The 21,929-nt window shown below is 39.8% G+C and overlaps 1 protein-coding gene across 3 annotated transcripts in view; it reads left to right on the top strand.

Annotated features, from left to right (window-relative positions):
- Positions 1 to 21,929, top strand: part of LOC138852359 (uncharacterized) — a 192,686-nt gene that overhangs the window by 2,392 nt on the left and 168,365 nt on the right. The window lies entirely within an intron of this gene.

The raw sequence follows: 21,929 nt of genomic DNA, 5'->3' as shown, positions 1-21,929 counted from the left end.
TATATATATATATATATATATATATATATATATATATATATATATATATATATTCATGCTGCACTAAATTTAAAAATATGAATAAAATGTTTGGTATGCGAGTTGTAGAAGTTGAGAGAGTAAGTTAGGGAGTCACCTTGGTGGATCCTCTTCTGGCTCTAATCCAGTACAAGTTTTCCCTGCTGATACATTCTCCCCAGCAACCCCTCACGGCCAAGCTCATCGCACCCCCAGGAAATTCTTCACCTTCTTTAAGGGTAACAGGTGTTGAGATAGGCAGGAAGGAAAGCAGGCAGGTACGAATACGGAGCGTTATGGAGGATGGGTAAAAGAAAAAAAAAGCCAGAAGGCAAGTAGTTACCTAAGGCGTAGTAGCTCGAGTGGAGAATAATGTGAACTAATGGGTTTTCAGGTTCCTCTCACAATGTACCGGAATTTGACCATCCCCAGGATGCGAGCCACAACCTATTTACTGCTAGATGAATAGGGCTAGCAGGTATAAAGGTGACTTGCCCAAGATTCCAATCCGAGACCTGCCGATTGTGAGTCGACTATCCTGCCATACTGGAAAAAAAAAAACTAATACAAGACATTTCATAATATTCTCAGTATAGGTTGTATTTAATATCTTCGCAACACCTATCCTGTTCAGAACTGAAGCTTGTTTGTTATTTTTTAAGATGCGCTCATTTTATAAAAGAGCCCCCCAAAAAATATATGGATAAGTTATGAAGTGTAGCTCAAAAATTATTGCTGACCTATGCAAACTATAGTTATTTTTTCTCAGTGTAAAATTACTTAATTGTTTCTTCGTGGACACCAAGAATTTAATAAACTCTCTCCTAGCATATATTTATATATGCATAAATAATCTTTTGATTAGTACTGTTAAGTCTTTGTAAATATCACTCAATAGAGCACGTAGCTTCTTTTAGTCAAGCCAGTTTTAAATATTTACTTGAAATGTTTATGCTTATACGTATATAATATAAAATTTAGAAACAGTTATCAAGTATATTTGTAAAACCAGTTAGTGCTTGGATCACGTGAAAATCAATTGGTTGGTTAATGGGTTTAAAGCCTATGACTACTTATCCCCATCAGATAAAAATATCGTAATTCATAAGATAGGGATTAAAGTGAGCTCTCAGCACATATACGCTGCGAGAAATACACCTCTCAGGATATACATATATCCTGTGGTCACGTGAGGATTCGACCCATCAAGGTTTACTAAGGTTCATATGCACCAAATCTAACCTAGCAACGTAATGTAAGCCAACTAAAAATGCAATGTGGATTAATTTATCTGATTTATAAAATAGTTTAACGTGTTAAATGTTTTTCCTTGAACGGAGGTAATCTTCAGGTGACCCCATTACTTAATATCCTTTGTATTAAAATGCCATCCGTGGAATGTGTTGTGTATATATATTTCGAATGAGACGGTCATCATTTCCGCAGGACAGTTCGAGCATTTCCTACCACGATAATGTCCTTCCACCAGCCTCATTGTTTCCTTGACCACCACCTTTCTAATCCCTTTCTCTCGTGTCAGCTTTCTCCACCGCTACAACCTTCACCACAACTTTGAGCTTATCCCTAGCTCCACCACATACACAGTTGGCCCTCTTTTTTAAATGGTGAAAAACCTACCAACACATCTTAGGATGCTAAGTTTGTTAGGTATTTCCTAATGGGCGCCTTATAGTGGTTACCTGATTTTTGCCTTGCAAGGCTTTCGTAAATAATTTTAGAACGTCTTATCCGGTCGGTTTCAAATTGTCAACGTTGTTGTACAGCAACTAGGGAAAAGGTTCTTAGAACTATTATGTACAGATGCCCTCTGGTCAGTGTTATATAGATCATTCTTGGTTTTGCTCTGTGTATGGTCACTTGACAGTTGCTTCTGATAGGCTTCAAAACTTAAACACTGGCGTATCTTACATAGAAAGTTGGAGTTGTTAATGGGGTGTGTAGGGTACCAATTTGCCAGTTTTATTTTTAGATGTATTGTTTCCATGAATTATCTTGATTATGATTCATCTCAACGACTTCGCTCGCTATGATTGGTTTATCATATGAAGACGATGGTATCCGGCAAGTATAAACTGCATAAGTGCAAAATTACCAAATTATTGACAGAATATCTGCAATTGTTGGATTCCGTACAATGACTGGAGGATGCCTTTTCTGCTCAGTTACAAATTTTTAGCTCTGGCGTGTCTTGCTCAAAGGAAGATTAAATTGTTATTAGGCTACTCAAGTCCCAACTTGCCAATTTTAACAAACAGTTTATGATATTGAATGGTGGACCTTCTGATGAGATGTTGATGCATTTTATGATTAGTATGGCGGCCTGTAAGGTTAGGTTGCGTAGTTGTAAACTTACCAATTACTAACGGTAAAAATTTCTTGCAATCGTTGGATTCCATGAAATAACAGGAAAACATTTGCAGATTTTATTAGTAAAATTTCTGGAATACCATACTTTCCTGGACCACTACGAAAAAGTAAAAGTAAATACTTTTAATTATTTATACCTATGCTATATAATTTATGTAATTTAACGATTTAGGATAGTACTTTTTATTTAAAAACCTACATTTCTTGCATGCCTGATTACAGATTTTTTTTTTTGCAATACTATGGTTTAGCACGTGTCACACATAGATAAATATCTTGTTAGATATTCAGCATGATTAATCTCTTGGTTTATGTAATATGAACTGAAAACCGTGTCCTACGCCTTCTCATCCCTCTTAAAACTTTTAGTACCGCACTTTTGGATGGTTTTGCAAGAACCGATAATCTAATATAGGGCTGTGTAGCTTTGTGGTTTGTCTGGGGGACTTTCCGTGTTATGAGAATGCCTCTTCTGATCGGCTTCAAATTTTCACCGTTTGTATATGTATATTAATTAGAGGAAGGGTCAGATTGTTATGCTGTGTATGTGTCAGTTTGTTAATTTTATACTTGTAAATAGGGCAGTGGTTTGCATGCGATATCATGAGAACACTTCTTTTGATTGGCTTCAAACTTTCAGCACATGTGTATCAACGTGAAGAACGTTCGTTTATTGTAATGTGTAGGTGCCAATTTTAAGGTATTATTTTGTCATAAATTATAAATGCCTAGTCGGATCAGCTTCAAACCTTCACTGCTTGTGTATTTTCCGTAAACGAAGATTCATAAAATTAGTGGACAGTTAAGTAGCAGTTTGCTAATTGGAACAATTATTATTATTATTATTATTATTATTATTATTATTATTATTATTATTATTATTATTATGCATTCAGAAAGCTCAGCTGATTCTTGGTTGATTGTTTTTAAGTATTTTGCTACTAAGGACGGTAGCTCTCCATCCAGAGCGCTAGAGCCGAGTTTACCCCCTCCCTTATTGTTGTTTACATGAGTAGTTCATTTGTGTCGTAAAAATGTACGTGTGTGTGTGTGTGTGTGTTAGTTACCATTTTGTCCTAGGCACATGTCGATTAGACACTAGGCCTGTTGTATATGAGTACGTGTGTGTGTGTGTGGTAGTGCGTGTGGTAGTGTGTGTGGTAGTGTGTGTGGTAGTGTGTGTGGTAGTGTGTGTGGTAGTGTGTGTGGTAGTGTGTGTGGTAGTGTGTGTGTGTGTGTGTGTGTGTGTGTGTGTGTGTGTGTGTGTGTACTCACCTAGTTGTACTCACCTAGTTGAGGTTGCAGGGGTCGAGTCCGAGCTCCTGGCCCCGCCTCTTCACTGATCGCTACTAGGTCACTCTCCCTGAACCGTGAGCTTTATCATACCTCTGCTTAAAGCTATGTATGTGTGTGTGTGTGTGTGTGTGTGTGTGTCTGTGTTGTCTGTGTTGTATGTGTTTGTGTGTGTGTGTGTGTGTGTGTGTGTGTGTGTGTGTGTGTGTACTCACCTATTTGTGGTTGCAGGGGTCGATTCATAGCTCCTGGCCCCGCCTCTTCGCTGATTGCTACTAGGTCCTCTCTCTCCCTGCCCCATGAGCTTTATCATACCTCGCCTTAAAACTATGTATGGTTCCCGCCTCCACTACTTCACTTGCTAGGCTATTCCACTTGCTGACAACTCTATGACTGAAGAAATACTTCCTAACGTCCCTGTGACTCGTCTGAGTCTTCAGCTTCCAGTTGTGACCCCTTGTCCCTGTGTCCCCTCTCTGGAACATCCTATCTCTGTCCACCTTGTCTATTCCCCGCAGTATTTTGTATGTCGTTATCATGTCTCCCCTGACCCTTCTGTCCTCCAGTGTCGTCAGTCCGATTTCCCTTAACCTTTCCTCGTACGACATTCCCTTGAGCTCTGGGACTAGCCTTGTTGCAAACCTTTGTACTTTCTCTAACTTCTTGACGTGCTTGACCAGGTGTGGGTTCCAGACTGGTGCTGCATACTCCAGTATGGGCCTAACATACACAGTGTACAGTGTCTTGAACGATTCCTTATTAAGGTATCGGAACGCTATTCTCAGGTTTGCCAGGCGCCCGTATGCTGCAGCAGTTATTTGGTTGATGTGTGCCTCCGGTGATGTGCTCGGTGTTATGGTCACCCCAAGGTCTTTCTCCCTGAGTGAGGTCTGTAGTCTTTGTCCACCTAGCCTATACTCTGTCTGCGGTCTTCTTTGCCCCTCCCCAATCTTCATAACTTTGCATTTGGCTGGATTGAATTCGAGAAGCCAGTTGCTGGACCACATGTCCAGCCTGTCCAGGTCTCTTTGCAGTCCTGCCTCATCCTCGTCCGATTTAATTCTTCTCATCAACTTCACATCATCTGCGAACAGGGACACTTCAGAGTCTATTCCTTCCATCATGTCGTTCACATATATCAAAAATAGCACTGGTCCTAGAACTGACCCCTGTGGGACCCCGCTCGTAACAGGCGCCCACTGTGATACCTCTTCACGTACCATGACTCGTTGCTGCCTCCCTGTCAGGTATTCCCTTATCCATTGCAGTGCCCTCCCTTTTACATGCGCCTGATCCTCCAGCTTCTGCACTAATCTCTTGTGGGGAACTGTGTCAAAGGCCTTCCTGCAGTCTAGGAAAACGCAATCTACCCACCCCTCTCTCTCGTGTCTTACTTCTGTGTGTGTGTGTGTGTATGTGTGTGTGTGTGTGTGTGTGTGTTGTGCGCGCGTGTGTGTGTTTGTTGTGTGTGTGTGTGTGTGTGTGTGTGTGTGTGTGTGTGTGTGTGTGTGTGTGTGTGTGTGTGTGTGTGTGTGTGTGTGTGTGTGTGTGTGTGTGTGTGTGTGTGTGTGTGTGTGTGTGTGTGTGTGTGTGTGTGTGTGTGAGTGTGTGTGTGTTGTGTTGTGTATGTTGGAGCAAGGTAATATTTTGTGAAGGGATTCAGGGAAACCAGTTAGCCGGACTCGAGTCTTGGAGGAGTAAAGTACTGTGCCTACAATTTAAAGGAGAGGTTTGTGGTATATTTGCTGTTGGGAGTTCTATCTGAAGTATGGAATCTGCGCGCTCTGGCAAGACAGTGATAGTGTGAATGATAAAAGTTTCTTTTTCGGGTTACCACGTCTCGGTGGGAGACAACCAATGTGTTAATACATATATGTCGTACAAAATAGGTAAAACTTGCGATTTTGGCTTAAATAACAGCGCTCTTCTTGCCGAACGAGGCAAGCGAAAATTTGTGTATGCAATAATTTCGCAAAAACCATTCTGAACCTAACGAAAAAATATATATTTCATTGTGTTTGTTTATCATTAAATTACTGTAAACTTATCTAAAATATATTTAGTTGGATTAGACTAAATTAAATTGCGCTTGTATAATAAGGTTAGATAAATTTTCTAAGGTTCTTTTGGTACAAAATTATTATTTTTTTTTACATTAACATAATGAAAAACAATCATCTTTGAACTCATAAGAGAAAATTTTAGAAATGATTTAATTTTAAACGAGTTCTTGCTAATTGACCAGTTTTACCTATTCAGCACGATATATATATATATATATATATATATATATATATATATATATATATATATATATATATATATTTATATATATATATTTATATATATATATATATATATATATATATATATATATATATATATATAGAGATATATATATAGAGATATATATAGAGAGAGAGAGAGAGAGAGAGAGAGAGAGAGAGAGAGAGAGAGAGAGAGAGCGAGCGAGCCCCTGAGCCTGAAACTTCCCACATGCAATCACCTAAAATATTATATTCCAACTCATTTTTTTTATCCTCTCGCATTTGTTTACATAACAATCTTAAAACTCTTTTTTGTCTCCCAAAACTTATTTTGTCGACCTAATACAAACATGGTTGCATATCAGGCATACCTCGTTAAACCTTGTTAAGATTTATTAATATTATGATCAGGTAATCTTAGAATTACATCAGCTCGTGTAGATTCATTATAATTTGCCCATTACTATGGACAGGATGATGAGGTGATAATTTGTAACTAAACGCCGGTTTTCTACATAGGGTTCACTAAAGAAGTCTTCCACATATCCGGCATGCTACTTCTTTGTATTTACTTATTATGTAAACTTAAACAGTTTACCAAGTTATTTGCATTGAAGAACGCATGAAAAACAGGTCTTAGTTTTAATGTCTGATTATTTAAGACCAGTGTCACTATTATCTTTTTTTCTGGTCTACTAAAATATGTATAGGATTTCACTTGTATTTGTTGGAAAAGGTACGACATAATAGTTCAAAATGAGACAGGTTTTTAGGGCATTGTCAGTAAGCTGTCCCAAGTCTGATTCCCATTTGTGGTACTCGCATTTCTTAGTCACTGATTATTGTCCGTAATACCAAACAGTGACTAAAGAGTATGTTGTTGTTTGTAAATCCTTCCTATTTTTTTAAAACAAGTGTTATATATAGATACTTATTCATTGACTTTCACTCTCTAATACTCTTCTCATCCCTTTGTAAAGTTAGCTTATTTAGTCACTCACTCCTCTGCTAGGCTGGTCTATCCTGGCCTCACCACAAGATGTGTAGCCCTGGGGCACGCTAGACCACGGTTCAAAGTTATCCGTTATTGGCCAAGCCTCCTCTGATAGGCCTAAAAGCAGGTGAGGCAGTGAGGAAATATGAAATGCATAAAAGCTATGGATATCAGTAAACCAAAATCTGAACATTTAGTTTCAGTTATTTTAGCCGTGGATTAAATTAAATATGGATAGGCTGTCTAGAGAGGTTAGACATCCGTTCCTGTTAGTATAATACTTACGTTGTCTACTTTTTACATTGTACTGATTCATACTCTCTAAGACATACTTAAACGTAACAAAATTAAATTGACCAAAATGTTAAATACTCATTGTCCTCTTCAATGCGTACTTTCCAAAGGTAAGAATTACACAGGATTTTGTTACATGGTAACAATTTCCTGCGAGTCCATCTTTTATAATAAAATGTACTTATGTGTAGTACATGTATATCTCTCGTACCTCCCCAAATAGGGCGTAGAACGAGTAAATTTATGCCCATTGTCATCCTGTTTTACCGGTCGGTGGGAGAAGGGGGCCGATAGGCCTATTTTCTTTAATTTTTGGTGAAGCCGGTGAGTCACATCTTTATAATTATCATAATCAGACACCTCACTAGAATAACCATATATTGACTTGTGCTCATATTCGATACATTAATGTTGTTATCCGACCAATTGATAAAAATATTAACATTTTTATCTTGGAAGCTTATACAAAATGTGCTATTGATTCATATTCTGATAGGCTTGAATAAAATAGTCCAATTTTGGATATATTAGGATATATATTTATGTATATGTACCTCATTGTGAATATACGTTCCCATACACACCTCTCAACTGTTTGTTATATAACCTAACATTGTGATGTCATGGTGGTAGTGGCTTGTAGCTGCCACTGCCAGGATCATGGTGGCTTTAACCACTGCTAACCTGATCAGCCGTGTAGACGCCACTGCCATGATCAGCCGTGTAGCCGCCGCTACCATGATCAGCTGTGTAGCCGCCGCTACCATGATCAGCCGTGTAGTCGCCGCTACCATGATCAGCCGTGTAGCCGCCGCTACCATGATCAGCCGTGTAGCCGCCACTACCATGATCATCATTCCTAACACGTCCAGCCGACCAATCCTACGAAACAGGATTTCCTTGATGTGAATACCTCGGCTCCTACTAAAAGGTTGACCATCCTGTGGTGTTCCCACCCCCACGACCATCTTGCTTCACCCGGTTGTATCTCTGTGGGTGTTCCTACTATCTTGCTTCACTGGGTGTATCCCTGTGGGTGTTCCTACTATCTTGCTTCACCCGGTTGTATCCCTGTGGGTGTTCCTACCGACTACCTTGCTTTACTTAGGTATCCCCACCGACCATCTTGCTACACAGGGTGTATTCTTATCATTAAGAATTCTTCCCGCAGATACCCAACGTTATGAAGTATAATGCGGTAGAGTTTATAATGGCGCCGTTAATGCTAGTCAGTGTCCTCTAGCTTCATGGACCTCAAAAGATGTGCTGATGCATCTTCACCCACCACGGGGGGAAAAGAGGGTGCCTCGAATTGGAGCTACTTTCCCTTCCAGGGATCAAACCTGATTTCCTTGGCGCTTGTGTTTTTAACGCTTCTCCACGAAGATGTCCCGTAGCTCCATTGCTAACTCTCTCAGCTCACACACTGAGGTCGATCCCCAGTACAGGTGGAAACATTAGGTCGTGTTTCCTTAAGACACCTGCTGTCCATGTTCACTTATCAGCAAAATAGGTACCTGGGTGTTAGTCGACTGGTGTGGGTCGCATCCTGGGACAAAACTCGCCTGATTTGCCGGAAATGCTCAGCATAATAAGGGGCTTTCTATATAGTAGTATGTCATTGATGTCAACTAGGCATGTATACCTTGTACATGTAAGATTATTATTATGTTGTGTCATATGTCTTTATTTATGAGGAAGCGCTAAACCCGTAATGGGTTATGCAAAACCTGGGAAGTGGGAGAAAAACAAGTTCGATTTAAAGAAGGGGGTGAATAGCCCCAGTTCCGTGGATCAAAAACCCTTCACAGGCATCTAAAGGTACTGAACAGTAAGTAAGCAGTGAAAGATAGTCATCTGAATTTTTCTAATAATTATGAAAACTGTTAACTAGAGATATGCAAATACGTACATTAGGTAAATTAGGCTATTTATTGTATATGACTTAAATTTTAGCAGTTAGACAGGTTAGTTTTGGTGCAGATTTAAAAAGCTGCATATATTTTTTTTATTAATTTAGTTCAAAGTCTTCCTCAGGGGCGGGGAGGAGGGAGGGTCGATGAGTTATACAAATAATACTCGGGAATTTGTGATACAAGATTTGTCATATTTAAACTCGTGTTGGTTATTCTATATAAATTTACTTTTCTACAAGTGCTCAACCATTCTGATTATAAGTCTGTTACCTTACATAGGATACATGTCAGTAATACCGGTCTGCAGGTTAAGCTTCTTGGTTCTCTCCTTTCTCAAATATTGCGACTATATTTACTGTCTTGCACATCTCTAGCAGTTTTCCTGTATCCATTTACTTGTAAATTTTAGTAGAAACAGTGCCTCTGCTACCTCGAAGAATCTGTGATAATCCTTCACTGGGTCCCATTGCTTTTGAAATATCCAGCTAAAGTTTTTTTCACCTCTTCCTCAGTTGTATAAATGGTGTCCAACCCTTTGGTGTACACTCTCTGGCTTTTGTGTTGTTTCAATGTCCCATGAGAACAAACATCTTTGTCCAATTAGAAAAAAACATCTTTTATATTAAGTACAAGGACACAAGTGCAGCTCATGTGAGATGTTTCGCTCTTCAGGAGCTGTATCAAGCCGTTACAAACTATACATGGACACGGCTTCGAGTGAGGTGTAGTTGTTGTAATACTAGTGGGGGTAGTAGTAATAGTATAAGTAGTAGTACTAGTATTAGAACTACTAGTAGTACTAGTATTACAACTAGTAGTACTAGTACTACAACTACAAGTACTAGTATTACAATTACTAGTAGTATTAGTATTACAACTAGTAGTACTAATATTACAACTAGTAGTACTAGTATTACAACTAGTAGTATTAGTATTAACTAGTAGTATTAGTATTACAACTACTAGTAGTACTAGTATTACAACTAGTAGTCCTAGTATTACAACTAATAGTAGTATTACAACTACTAGCACTAGTATTACAACTAGTAGTCCTAGTATTACAACTACTAGTAGCATTAATATTACAACTACTAGTAGTATTAGTATTACAACTACTAGTACTAGTATTACAACTAGTAGTACTAGTATTACAACTAGTAGTACTAGTATTACAACTACTAGTAGTGCTAGTATTACAACTACTAGTAGTACTAATATTACAACTAGTAGTATTAGTATTACAACTACTAGTACTAGTATTACAACTAGTAGTACTAGTATTACAACTAGTAGTACTAGTATTAAAACTACTAGTAGTGCTAGTATTACAACTACTAGTAGTATTACAACTAGTAGTAGTATTACAACTACTAGTAGTACTAGTATTACAACTAGTAGTACTAGTATTACAACTACTAGTAGCACTAGTATTACAACTAGTAGTCCTAGTATTACAACTACTAGTAGCATTAGTATTACAACTACTAGTAGTATTAGTATTACAACTAGTAGTCCTAGTATTACAACTACTAGTAGTATTAGTATTACAACTAGTTCTAGTATTACAACTACTAGTAGTATTAGTATTACAACTACTAGTACTAGTATTACAACTACTAGTAGTACTAGTATTACAACTAGTACTAGTATTACAACTAGTAGTACTAGTATTACAGCTAGTAGTACTAGTATTACAACTACTAGTAGCATTAGTATTACAACTAGTAGTCCTAGTATTACAACTACTAGTAGCATTAGTATTACAACTACTAGTAGTATTAGTATTACAACCAGTAGTCCTAGTATTACAACTACTAGTAGTATTAGTATTACAACCAGTAGTCCTAGTATTACAACTACTAGTAGTATTAGTATTACAACTAGTACTAGTATTACAACTACTAGTACTAGTATTACAACTATTAGTACTAGTATTACAACTAGTAGTACTAGTATTACAAGTACTAGTAGCATTAGTATTACAACTACTAGTAGTATTAGTATTACAACTAGTAGTCCTAGTATTACAACTACTAGTAGTATTAGTATTACAACTAGTAGTCCTAGTATTACAACTACTAGTAGTACTAGTATTACAACTAGTAGTACTAGTATTACAACTAGTAGTACTAGTATTACAACTAGTAGTACTAGTATTACAACTACTAGTAGCACTAGTATTACAACTAGTAGTCCTAGTATTACAACTACTAGTAGCATTAGTATTACAACTACTAGTAGTATTAGTATTACAACCAGTAGTCCTAGTATTACAACTACTAGTAGTATTAGTATTACAACTAGTACTAGTATTACAACTACTAGTACTAGTATTACAACTATTAGTACTAGTATTACAACTATTAGTACTAGTATTACAACTAGTAGTACTAGTATTACAAGTACTAGTAGCATTAGTATTACAACTACTAGTAGTATTAGTATTACAACTAGTAGTCCTAGTATTACAACTACTAGTAGTATTAGTATTACAACTAGTAGTCCTAGTATTACAACTACTAGTAGTATTAGTATTACAACTACTAGTACTAGTATTACAACTACTGATCGATACCATGCCTAACCCTTCTAGGGTAGGGTAGGTGCCTGAGCCAGAGCTTGTAGCTCACAAGACTGTCATTCCCATTCGACCCCTTGGGGCGGGGATGACAGACCAGAGAGGCCTAGCTTGTGGCTAGGCCTGGGGACAGTTGGTCCCAAAGATGAGGAGATACTTGTGCCTCCTCCCATGGGAGACTTAGGTCTCAGACACTCCCTAAAGAGGGAGCCAAGGCCGGGCCACCACTTGGAAAAGGCCCGGGCCGGGAGAATACCGGCTAATCTTTAATAATAATAATTACAACTACTAGTAGTACTAGTATTACAACTACTAGTAGTACTAGTATTGCAACTAGTAGCACTAGTATTACAACTACTAGTAGTACTAGTATTACAACTACTAGTAGTACTAGTATTACAACTGCACCTCACTCGAAGCCTATATATACCCTCTGTGTCCATGTATTGTTTGTAACGGCTTAACAAAACTCCTGGAGAGCGAAACGTTGCCACAATAAAATGTCACATTAGTTGTACTTGTGTCCTTTTACCATATTGCCGGTAATTCTACCAACATTAATACAAACATCTTTTAAATTGTTTGTTCAACTCACAGACTTCTTTGTCATTTCTCGTGAACTCTTCTTCCTCCTTCAGTTTTATTACCTTTTTTTCTGTCGTCTCTTGTCTTATGTGACTGAAGCAGTTTCCGTTTAAACTTTTCTTCTATGTCGTTCTTAAATTCTCTCACGGCTTCTTTCCTCACTCCTGCATATTCGTTTCTGGCTTTTCTTCTGTTCTGTTTCTTCCGCCCTTCGCTTCCTGTAGTTTTTTTCATGTTGCATTTTTTTCCTAGCTGCATTTTTGGTTGAGCACCTTGCTCTTTGTTGTCATTATTTTTCTCTTCTGGATATGAAGTTCTCTGCTTCCCGGCATTTTCCTGCTAGATTCTGCATCTCATTTATTAACTTACACTTCCATTTTCCCATTGTGCTGCATTTACGATTTCTCTCATACCATCAAAGTTTCCTCTTCTGAAATATAGTTTCTCTCATCCCTTACGTGCTATTCTTCCACCAAAATTTACTTCCACAGGGTATTCGAAATTCGGTACTGTATGGTCGCTAGCACCCAGAAGCTTCTCATATTATTATGGTAAATATTAGATCAAGTTTTGCTGGTTCATCCTCTTGTCTGTTTTGTGTCCTTGACATGCTGATATAAAGTTTTCCATCATCATCACCATCATCATAGCACTCCACGTTTCTGGGCCCCCATATGGGTCCCAGTTCTCCCAGTATATATTGTAGCTGAAACCTCAAGTGATTAGTATCTTTTCTTTCACGATATTGGCTCGTCTTGCTGCTTCTTGTATAGTGTCCACCATTGCTTTGCTTTTGTCTTCACATTTTTGTCTTGGTCTCTTACTGTTTGGTGGTGGTATTCAACGAGTTGTACTCACCAGTTTATGAATAACTAAAGTGTTATGAGCACTTGTCAATGCTCATGGAGACAGAAACTCAGGAGATTGATTGATCTGTATTTTCGGCCCCCTTCTGGGGTCATCTTACAAGGGGGTCGAGGCTTACCTCCTCGCCCTACCTGTTAAAACTATAATTGACAGCATTATCGATTCTTGACCTCTCTTAATTTCTTGACGTGCTTAACCAGATGTGGATTTCATACTGGTCCTGCATACTCCAATATGGGCCTGACATATGCGGTGTACAGTCTTGAATTACTCTTTACTTAGGTGTCAAAACGTTAGTTTTAGGTTTGCCAGGCGGCCATATGGTGTAGCAGTTATTTGGTTGATGTACGCCTCAGATGTTCTTGGTATGATACTCAACCCAAAATCCTTTTCCTTGAGTGAGGTTTACAGCCTTTGCCCCCCTAGCACGTACTTCGTCTGCGGTCTTCTTTGACCTTTCCCAAGTTTCATGATTTTGCACTTGGTGGGGTTAAACTTCAAGAGCCATTTGTTGGACCAATTTTTCAGTCTGTCCAGATCCCTTTGTAGTCCTACCTGATCCTCGTCTGCTTGAATTGTCCTCATTATCTTCACATCGTCTGCAAGCAGACATACCTCTGAATCTGTCCCTTCCGTCTGTGTGTGTGTGTGTATGTGTGTGTGTGTGTGTGTGTGTGTGTGTGTGTGTGTGTGTGTGTGTGTGTGTGTGTGTGTGTGTGTGTGTGTGTGTGTTTAGTAACAGCGAATCGAATATATATGGAGAGCGAGGCAGATATAGAGAGACATACAAGGGAATAAACGAGAGAGACAGACTCTTAAGGAGACAGAAAGACGTAGAGGGGAGAGAGTAGGAGAAGGGATACAGATATACAGAGGATCAAAGGATAGAGGCATATCCATGTAGAGAGAGAGAGAAATATACGGAAATAAACGCACACTTAGGGGCAGAGACAATTAAAGAGAAGAAACATATATCTGCATTCAGGAGATAAGATTAGCATTTAAATGCATTTCGTCTTGGTTTTATTCTATACTGTGTATTGCAACCTCAGGAGCAACCGTGAACTGAGAGGATAGTTCTCCCTCACTACCTGTCCTCCGTCGTGATTCCTCCCACTCCTTGTAACATCTGTTGGTGATCCCTACAATTTGTGTTTTGGGCAATTCCTACTGCCTATGTTTGTGCTGGTAACACCTACTGCCTCATAAAAAAAGTATGTTTATAAAGGATTTACTGAACGTGCTACACGTCACGTTCCGTCTTTGATGTCCCAACCTATCATTTTACAACGTAATTTGTTTTTATTTGGTGCTCAAAAAGTTTTTTTTTAGCTTTCAAATCTCGTTTAATTTAGGCTGAATTAATTTAAGTTACATAATCCCATAAAAATGCATATTTAACCTCAAATAAACATATTTAAAAAAATGGCCGTGTGATTTCTGGCAACGAGGTGGCGCAGGCAACGTTCAGATGTTAACGTTTATCAGTGATGGTGCGAGGATGGTCTGGGCGGTCAGCCCTGAAGGCACCCCTGGGGCGAGGACCCTGGACCAGAGTCCGGGGTGGTCCCTTAAAACTTTTTTGTTACTCGTTGAAAAAGCTTCATCACCGCCGCCGGACACTTCAACAACAACACCATCGATGAAGCTGATACTTTTATATGTACGAAGACAGTAGACACCACTCTCCTGCGATGCCAGTATATATAGACTCTTAAGTCTAGTGCTTTCTTCAGAAGCCACTAGACTTAAGTCTATATATACTGGCATCGCCACTAGAGTCTATATATACTGGCATCGCCACTAGAGTCTATATATACTGGCATCGCCACTAGTCTATATATACTGGCATCGTCACTAGTCTATATATACTGACATCGTCACTAGAGTCTATATATACTGGCATCGCCACTAGAGTATATATACTGGCATCGCCACTAGAGTCTATATATACTGGCATCGCCACTAGTCTATATATACTGGCATCGTCACTAATCTATATATACTGACATCGCCACTAGTCTATATATACTAGCATCGCCACTAGTCTATATATACTGGCATCGCCACTAGAGTATATATACTGGCATCGCCACTAGAGTATATATACTGGCATCGCCACTAGAGTCTATATATACTGGCATCGCCACTAGTCTATATATACTAACATCGTCACTAGTCTATATATACTGACATCGTCACTAGTCTATATATACTGACGTCGTCACTAGTGGCTTCTTCAGAAGTCACTAGTGGCGAAAACGTTTCCTCTAATAAATGTCTTGAACTGTGCATAAAGTGTCTTTGTCCACATAAGAACATAAGAACATAAGAACGAAGGAACACTGCAGAAGGCCTACTGGCCCATGCGAGGCAGGTCCAAGTCCCTACCGGCTTAAGCCAATGCACCCAACCTAGTCAGGTCAGGTCACATTGACTCAAGGGAGGAACACGGCAACCGACCCGTTAGCACAAGCTATCAGGTCTAACTCACACCCACCCACATCTACTCATGTATTTATCCAACCTATTTTTAAAGCTACACAACGTTCTGGCCTCTATAACGGTACTTGGGAGTTTGTTCCACTCATCCACAACTCTATTACCAAACCAGTACTTTCCTATATCCCTCCTGAATCTGAATTTTTCCAACTTAAAACCATTGCTGCGAGTCCTGTCTAGGCTAGATATTATCAGCACACTATTTACATCCCCTTTATTTATTCCTGTCTTCCACTTATAAACCTCAATCATATCCCCCCTAATTCTACGTCTTTCTAGAGAGTGCAGTTTCAGGGCCCTTAGTCTATCCTCATAGGGAAGGTTTCTGATACATGGGATCATCTTTGTCATCCTCCTTTGTACATTTTCCAGAGAATTTATATCCATTCTGTAATACGGTGACCAAAACTGTGCAGCATAATCTAAATGAGGCCTAACCAAGGATGTATAGAGTTGAAGAACAACCTGAGGACTCCTATTATTTATGCTTCTTGATATGAAGCCAAGGATTCTATTAGCTTTATTGCGAACACTTATGCACTGTTGTCTTGGTTTCAGATTACTGCTAACCAGAACTCCTAAATCTTTTTCGCAATCCGTAATATTAAGATCTACATTATTTAGTTTATATGTGGCATGGTTATTGTCCTGTCCAACATTTAGAACTTTGCATTTGTCTATATTAAACTGCATCTGCCACTTCTCCGACCACTGCATCAGTCTATTCAAATCTTCCTGGAGTGCTCGAATGTCCTCGTCAGAATGAATTCGACGGCCTATTTTGGTGTCATCGGCAAACTTGCCGATGTCGCTCTTTATGCCCTCATCTATGTCGTTTATGTAGATTGTGAACAGCAGGGGGCCCAACACTGACCCCTGTGGAACACCGCTCGTGACGCTTCCCCACTCTGATTTCTCCCCATTTATGCAAACTCTCTGCTGCCTATTTGTCAACCATGCCTCTATCCAGGAAAAAATTTCTCCTCCTATTCCATGTGCTTTAATTTTCCTCAATAGTCTCTGATGTGGGACCCTGTCAAAAGCCTTACTGAAGTCCATATACACAATATCATATTCGTTACCATGATCTACCTCCTCAAATACCTTAGTGAAAAAAGTTAATAAATTCGTAAGGCAGGAACGTCCCTTTGTAAAACCATGCTGAGATTCGTTGATTAATTTATGCTTTTCAAGGTGGCTACGAACTGCCTCGGCAATTATTGATTCCATAAATTTTCCCACTATGGAGGTTAGGCTTATTGGTCTATAGTTCGAAGCTAAGGACCTGTCACCTGTTTTGAAAATAGGTATCACATTTGCCATTTTCCACTTATCTGGCACCATGCCAGTTTGTAGTGATATTTTGAAAAGATTAGCCAAAGGTGTGCTAAGCTCCTCTTTACATTCCTTTAGAACCCTTGCATACAGTTCATCAGGGCCTGGGGATTTGTTAGGTTTTAATTTATCTATTTGCCTAAGGACCATGTCACTTGTGACCCTAATAGTGCACAGTTTATTATCGTCCTGTTCTACATAATTTATCATTACTGGAATATCACTGGTATCCTCCTGTGTATCACCGTTTTTTAGGCCTTGAGACTGAGTGGTAATAGAGCTAGTAGTACTAGTAGTAGTATTAATCATGATTCTTGAAACCGTAATAACTAGATTGCAGACAAATCAGGGAACGGGTGGGATTTGAACCCCATGGTGAGTTTTAGGGATCACTTGCCATGGGTTCACCCCCATCCGTTCCGTTATTAGTAAGTAGCTGTAGTAGTTGTTGCTGTTGTTACATTTATGAAGCCCATTGACCACCTGAGTCACACACCACTCGTAGTCACACAAAAAAATAAACAACATAATAATATCAAGATTATATTAACAAACGATAAAATCAACGAGTATGAACACTCGAAAACAGCTGAGACTACCCTCCCCATTTCTACTGTCTCCAGTACTGTAATCACTCCTGTATTTGGCTAATGAAGTCTCCCGTGGAGGCGAACCGTTTCAATGATAATTTTACCTAAATGTTGCACATGTGTCTTAGTCATCAACTTATCGGCTTTGTATACCATTTACAATGTGATATAGTTCTCCTTACACCTGCTAACCCCTGTTCACACAAGTTTTACATCCGCTACCCCCTGTTCATATAACAGGCTTACTCCTGCTACCCCATGTTTATATAACAGGCTTACACCTGCTACCCTCTGTTCACATAACAGGCTTACACCTGCTACCCTCTGTTCACATAACAGGCTTACATCTGCTACCCCGTTCACATAATAAATAGGTACCTAGTCAAATGTGTGTGGTATCCTAATGAATAGAACCTAAGGACCCTAAAGTGGTGTTAAGCAACACTGCTTGGCTTTCTTGGGTTATACTTGGTTTGTAGCCCTACTTGGCTTCCATTGCTTGTGTTGTTGCCCCATTACCTGTGATGTTGACTTCCATTGCCTGTGCTGTTTATATACTACCTGTAGTGTTGCCACATTATCTATACTGTTGCGTTCCATTGCCTGTGTTGTTGCCACCTAACACCTGCGTTGCCAGGTGTTGGCCCTGAACTTGGGCTGGCGGGCATGTGGACCTGGGTAGCATCTTAATGTATGTATGGACGATGGTTACCCCATCCCACCACACCCCTCCGTACTTCCTCACCCTACGAATCCCATTCACCCATCCCCCCTTTTCTCTCTCTCTCTCTCTCTCTCTCTCTCTCTCTCTCTCTCTCTCTCTCTCTCTCTCTCTCTCTCTCTCTCTCTCTCTCTCTCTCTCTCTCTCTCTGCGCGCACACACACACAGTGAAGAGGCGGGGCCAGGAGCTGAGTCTCTACCCCTGCAGCCACAAATAGGTGAGTACACACACACACAGGTATGATAAAGATCATGTAACAGTAGCGATCACTAAAGAGGCGGGGCCAGGAGCTATGCCTCTATCTCTGCAACCACAAATAGGTGAGTACACAGACCAGTGTCACTGACTGACATAATTTGTAAAGTTATAGAGAAGATTGTCAGAAGAGTGGTGGAGCACCTAGAAAGAGTGGGCTCATACATGACAATGAGCACGGCTTCAGGGATGGAAAGTTCTGACTGTCAGAAGGCTTTTGATACAGTAACACACAAAAGACTGGTACAAAATCTAGAGCAGCAGCAAGAATAACAGGAAAAGCACTTCAGTGAATCAAGAATACCCTACAGGAAAGAAACAACGAGTGATGGTACGTGACGAGATGTCAAGAGTGGGTGTATGTGACGAGTGGGGTTTCCCAAGGATCAGTCCTAGGGTTGGAGCTATTTCTTGTATGCGTGAATGACTTGACAGAACGGGCAGAGTCAGAGGTATCCATGTTTGCAGACGACGTGAAACTAATAAAGAAAATGCAACCTGACGAGGACCAGGAAGGACTACAAAAGAAGCTAGACAGGCTACAGGCCAGGTCTGACAAATGGCTCCTAGAGTTTAACCGCACCACGTGCAAAGTTACGAAGCTTGGGGAAGGGCGAAGAAGACCTCAAGCTGAGTACAGGCTCGGGGGCAAAGGCTGCAAACCTCACTCAAGGAGAAGGACCTTAGGGGTGAGTATCATACCGAGCACATCCCCCGAGGCGCACATTAACGAAATAACCGCTGCAGCAAATGTGCGTCTGACAAATCTAAGAATAGCTTTTCGAGGCCCAGTCCCTGGACCCATTATGTACCTCTGTAATCTTTTGACTACCGCCCACAGGATGGGTATGGGGTGCATAATAAAGATATTAAACTAAGGCATCTAAGGACCCATATTGGAGTACGTATTAGTATTATAATCGTGGGGAGCGCTAAACCCGTAGGGATTATACAGCACCTTTGGGGGGATGGAAGGTATTCAGGGTCAGTTCAGGGAACTGGAGCACAGAATCCAATTCCTTAGATCAAAAGCCCCTCACCAGCCTCAGGGAACCTCCCTCGAGAGGATTGGAGTACGTAGCACCAGTATGGAACCCACACCTGATCAAGCACATCAATAAATAGTGTGTAACGAGACTAATCTCGGAGCCAAGGGGTATGTCCAGTGAGGAAAGGTTAAGGGAACTCGCCTTGATAACACTGGAGGACTAGGGGGACATGATAACGATGTACTGAGAGGAACTGACAAGGTGAACAGGGACAGTATGCTTCGGAAATGACAACAAGAGGGCTCAGCTGGAAGTTGAAAACTCAAATGAGTCATAGGGATGTCAGGAAATATTTCTTCAGCTTTAGGGTTGTTAGGAAGTGGAACAATCTGGAGAGTGTATTAGAGGCGGGATCCATATGTAGCAATAAGAGATACGATAAAGCTCTTGCAACTGGGAGAGAGTGGATGAGAGTAAGACACATGTGCAACATCTGGGTATCTTTATTGGGAGAGAGTGGACCTAGTAGCGACTAGAGAAGTGGCGGGGCCAGGAGCTGTGAATCGATCCCTGCAACCTCATATAGGTGAGTACACACACCACTACTATGGACTTAAAAGCGTCCCCCAACCACACAGATGTCAAATTTAATAAAGCTGGATCCAGTCAATGACACGGACACCTTTATTTCCATAAAGTTCAGTACAGTGTACAGTTAACATAAGATTAACTTACATGTGTAAACTACTTCATGTAAGTTACTTGTTATGCAAAGCATTTCGGGCAGCCTTAAAATTAAAGTGATAGCGATAAAACAGTTACTTAGGTTACTTAACTAGAATGCTGTGGTTGAATCTTTGACATCTTGTATAAGAATTTAAATTATGATTTATTACTTAAAGAGTTTTGGGGAAAATGTGGTATAACATTTGCGGTGGGGAATACTGAAGCAGAATACATTTTTGGTTATTATACATGCTGAACCCTTCAAGGAAGGTTCCTTGCCGTTGGTGAGGGGCTCTTGATCTAGGGAATTGGATCTGTGCTCCAGTTTCCTGAATTAAGCCTGAATACCTTCCACATCCCCCCCACAGGCGCTGCATAATCCTACGGGTTTAGCGCTCCCCTTGATTATAATATACATGTTGAAATATATTGGTGAGAGTGAGAACAGTGTGAATGCTAATAAGATTTGGATCATCACGCATGCTAATGATAAGTTCGAGAATTTTCACACGCAAATTGGAATCGTATTGTCATATTTTTTTACGTATGAATACATCAGTTTTGAAATGAATTTGGCAAACAAGAAGTTATATGAATATTTAAGTCATTAGGATGAAGAACATTTCGGGCAGTGTTTAATGCTTAAGTGTTGACGTTTATAGACGTACTATAAATTCCTGTGGAAAGCTGGCTGTTTCGGCTGTCAGATGTCACATGTTTTATTCAGGAGACAAGTTGTCTGGGTTGTTATGAATTATCATTATTATCATGATGGGGAAACGCTAAACACATAGGGGTCACACATCACATGGGGAATGGGATGTAATCAGGTTTCATCTGGGGAAAGGGAAGGCATCACAAATTTCTTGAATGAGAAGTCCAGCATTATGCCACCTGAAGACGGAGGTTACTAGACGCGGAAGAGAAATTATCTTCCATTATTGCCTGTGCTGCAGCTGATACACGCACCAACCCAGTGGTGCTCATTTTAACACATTTGTTGAATATTATAGTGAATATACTTTATTTTGTTATTAAAAATGACAAAATAAAGTATAAAAAGAATAACCAATGAGAGAAAGCAGATGGTCTTTCTTAAAATTGGGTTTTCCAGCGAATGCTCTGACCAGACACATGGCTGCCAACCCTGTCTCATATATATTATGTATCTAAGGAGGGTGTATGGTTTGATAGTTATTAATTTGTCTAGTAACAATTTAGAGACTGTTTTCAGTGGTATTGTTAATGGCGATTAAGTTGTGTTTGAATTAATATAAAGTATTTTATGTATGGTGTGTGGTTCGAGGTAGTGGGCAGCAAGCTTACCCTACACTGTAATCTTGGAGGACACTCACCCTCCAGGGACGACTATTATAACACACACCGCTTCGCTCATCTGTAGACATTTTTTTGTATTAGTTTTGGGAAATTATACAATTCACGCTAAAATTATGTTACATTTGCCGCTGGGTAAGAAATGAGTGGTGGCTAGAGAGAGTTGGAAGTAGAGGCAGGATGACAGTGGAGGGAGAATACCTCCATGACTTTATCCCCTAAGAGAGGTGCCTGGAACTGGTCTTAGTCTTCCCTTCCTTGCCTCGAACCTTCAT

Source organism: Cherax quadricarinatus, chromosome 7 (genome assembly GCF_038502225.1).
Source record: "Cherax quadricarinatus isolate ZL_2023a chromosome 7, ASM3850222v1, whole genome shotgun sequence".
NCBI classification, from domain to species: domain Eukaryota; kingdom Metazoa; phylum Arthropoda; class Malacostraca; order Decapoda; family Parastacidae; genus Cherax; species Cherax quadricarinatus.
This window is presented reverse-complemented; position numbering and strand designations above follow the sequence as displayed.